We start from the raw sequence: 3,870 nt of genomic DNA, 5'->3' as shown, positions 1-3,870 counted from the left end.
GGAAGGGTGGGAGAAAGAGAGGGAGAGAAACATTAATGTGTGGTTGCCTGTCATGCACCCCCTACTGGGTACTTGGCCCACAACCCAGGTATGTACTCTGGCTGGGAATCCAACCAGTGACCCTTTGGTTCACAAGCTGGTGCTAAATCCACTAAGCCGCACCAGCCAGGGTGTACCACATCTTTTCTATCCACTCATCTACCTATGGGCACTTGGGCTGTTTCCAGATCTTCACTGTTGTAAACACTGCAATGAACACAGGGTTGCATGTATTCTTTGAAATTATTCAAAGAATAATTTCAGGTTTCTTTGGATAAATTCCCAAAAAGTGGCATCAATGAGTCATAAGGCAGTTCCATTTTTAAATTTTTGAGGAAACTCCATACTGCTTTCCACAGTGGCTGCATCAATCTGCATTTCTATCAAAAGTTCCCTTTTCTCCCCATCTTCACCAACACTTGTTGTTTGTTGATTTATTGAAGATAGTCATTCTGACAGGTGTGAGGTTTTAACTTGCATCTCTCTGATGATTAGTTGAAAAATATGTTCATATGTTTTTGGCCATCTGAATGTCCTCTTTTGAGAACTATCTATTGAGATTCCTTGTCCATTTTTCATTGGGTTGTTTATTTTCTTGGTGTTGAGATGTGTGTGTTCCTTGTATATTTTGGGAATTAATCCCTTATCAGATGTATCATTATCAAATATGTTCCCCCATGCAGTGGGCTGCCTTTTTATTTTGTTGATGGCTTTTTTGATGTGCAAAATATTTTTATTTTTATATACTTCCATTTCTTTAGGTTTTCCTTGTTTTCTCTTACCCTAGGAGATATATCAGCCACAGTATTGCTATGAGAGATGTGTGAGACTTTACTGCCGATGTTTTCTTCTAGGATTTTTATAGTTTTGTGACTTACATGTAAGTTTTTTAACCATTTTAAGTTTATTCTTATGTATAGTGTATGTTGGTGGCCAAGTTTAATTTTTTTTGCAAGAACTTCTCCAATTTTCCCAGTATCATTTATTGACTATACTGTCTTTATTTTGTCCATTTTTGCCTCCTTTGACCATAAAGGTGTGTGTTTACTCATATTTCTGGACTCTCTCTTCTGTTCCATTGATCTATATGTCTGCTCTTATGCTTGTATAAGGCTGTTTTGAGTACAATGGTCTTATAGTATAATTTGATATCAGGTAGTGTGATACTTCTAACTCTGTTCTTCTTTCTGAAGATTGCTGAGGCTATTTGGGTTTTTGTAGTTCGATATAAATTTTTGGAATATTTGTTGTAGATCTGTGAAATACATCACTGGCATTTTGATAGGAATTGCATTGAATCTATAGATTGTTTTGGGGAGTATGGACATTCATTTTTATTGTTGACATTATTACAAATTTCTCCAATTTCCCTTCCTTAACCCCCCTCCACCCATCCTCCAACTTGTAGAAACATTTTAATGATGTTAATTATTCCTATCCATGAAAACGGTATATGCTCCCACTTATTTATATCTTCCTCAATTTTTCTCTTCAATATCTTATAATTTTCTGACTACAGGTCTTTTACTTCCTTAATTAAATTTATTCCTAGGTACCTTATTTTTTCTTCAATGGTAAGGGGGACTGTTTTCTAAATTATCTTCCTAATATGTTATTATTATTGATGTATAAAATTACTATTGATTTCCAAATATTAATTTTATATATGGTACTTTGTGGAATTCATTTATCTATTCCCATAGTGTTTGGTGGAGTCTTTAGAGTTTTCTATGTACAGTATCATGCCATATTCAAATAATGGCAGTCTCACTTCCCCTTTTCAAATCTGGATGCCATTTATTTCTTTTCTTGTCTGATTGCTATGGCTAGGACTTCTAGTATTATGTTGAATAAGAGTGGTGAAAGCAGACATCCCTGTCTTCTTCCTGATTTTAGGGGAAATGATTTAGTTTTTGCCCATGGAGTATGATATCGGCTGTGGGCTTGCCACATATGGCCTTTGTTATGTGAGGCATTATCCTTCTAGTCCCACTTTTCTGAGCATTTTTATCGTAAATCAGAATGACATTTTATCACATCCATTTTTGCATCTATTTATATTATAATGATATTTTTATACTTAATTTTATTGATGTAGTGTTTAACATTTGTTGATTTGTAAATATTGTACCAAACTTGCACCCCCAGAATAAATTCAACTTGACAATGGTGTGAATGGTGTATTATCTTTTTATCTGTAACTCCAGCAGTGTTAGGATTTAGATCCCTAGTCCTATCTGAGACAAAGTCTCCTTCATATATTGTCCTGGCCTCAGCTAAGGAAAATATTCAGTCTTTGCCTGGGGCAACAGTGTATCTTTCTAAGAGCACACCCTCATGCTTACAGTCTCTCCAGAAATACCCATTTGGTTCTGATCCTTGAAGTCAGACCATAAAGGAGATTAGATACCAACTTGCCTTTGCAAAATAGAATGCTACATGAAGTCTGAGGAATTTGAAAAACTTGTTACCTTACTTAGGTCAACTAATGATCCTCTCATTCATAAAATAGTTCAAATTGCAGTGGGGATTATTCATGTTCATCCATTTGTCCAAGAGTTTGTTAATAAGGTAGGTGTAGTGATGCTTATTCAAAGCTTGCTCAATTTTCCTTCCTCTGAAGTGAGAAAAACAGCTGTAATTACACTGAATCTCCCTTCTCGGAATGAAAGACACCACAAAATTGAATTGTGTGTTAAACATATGTGTAAGGAAACCATGTCTTTTCCCTTGAACTTGCCCGGACAGCAGTCTGGCTTAAAAATACTAGGGTAACTGACCACAGATTCTAATCATCATATTGTGGCCAGTTACTTTTCAGAGCTTTTTAATTTGCTTTCTCAGAGAAATTGTAAAACCAGAAGTCTTGTTTTGAAAGTACTTTTGAATATGTCTGAAAATCCAGCTGCAGCCAGAGACATGATCAACACAAAGACATTAGCAGCATTAAAACTAATATTTAATCAGAAAGAAGCAAAAGCCAATCTTGTTAGTGTCATGACCATATTTATTAACATAAAGGAGCATTTCAGAAAGGGCTCAATTGTAGTTGTGAATCACTTGAGTTATAGTATAGTCATGGCCATTTTCCATGATGTTAAAGTGATTATTTTTAAAAATATTTTATTTATTTATTTTTAGAGAAAGAAGGGAGATAGATAGATAGATAGATAGATAGATAGATAGATAGATAGATAGATAGATAGATAGAAACATCAATGTGTGGTTGCTGGGAGTCATGGCCTGCAACCCAGGCATGTACCCTGACTGGGAATCGAACATGCAACACTTAAAGTGATTATTGAAACAATGTAGAATGAGCCAGAAACAAAAACAGAACAATCTCCAAAATCTAATTTTATGTTCTCAAAGAGCCTTGCATAATGCTTTGTTTATTTCAATGTGTCCATTATAAATTACATCTTTAACAATATTACCTGTGACAGTCTCTAGGTTTCAGATAGACCATTTGGGAGGTCAAATAAATACTACATCATGAGCTGAAAATGCTTGTTGATTTTTATCTTGTGTATATGGGACACTTCTCAACATTTTACTTAAGAAATTAATGAACCTGTTTATCCTGAGTAAGCTAACTAGTTCATTTATATCTGCTTAGATCAATTTGTGGCTTCAAATGGCAAAAAAAATGCCTTAAACTTATAATTTAGTTGCAGAAATAAGGCACATTTACACAAAAAGATAACTGATTATACATATATTCACACTCTCACATACTGCAAAATGTACACTCTCAATATGTAAAGAAGGTAGGGGTCTCTATAAGGTGTTTAATCTAAGAGGAATTGCTATTTCTCTTATCCCTGCATT

General features: G+C 34.7%; 1 pseudogene; it reads left to right on the top strand.

Moving 5' to 3' along the window:
• The first annotated feature begins 2,230 nt into the window (after positions 1 to 2,230).
• On the top strand, positions 2,231 to 3,144 carry LOC123805050 (annotated as a pseudogene).
• Positions 3,145 to 3,870: the final 726 nt, after the last annotated feature.

Source organism: Phyllostomus hastatus, unplaced genomic scaffold (assembly GCF_019186645.2).
Source record: "Phyllostomus hastatus isolate PE091 unplaced genomic scaffold, TTU_PhHast_1.1 phas_scaffold_28, whole genome shotgun sequence".
Taxonomy (NCBI): Eukaryota; Metazoa; Chordata; class Mammalia; order Chiroptera; family Phyllostomidae; genus Phyllostomus; species Phyllostomus hastatus.
This window is presented reverse-complemented; position numbering and strand designations above follow the sequence as displayed.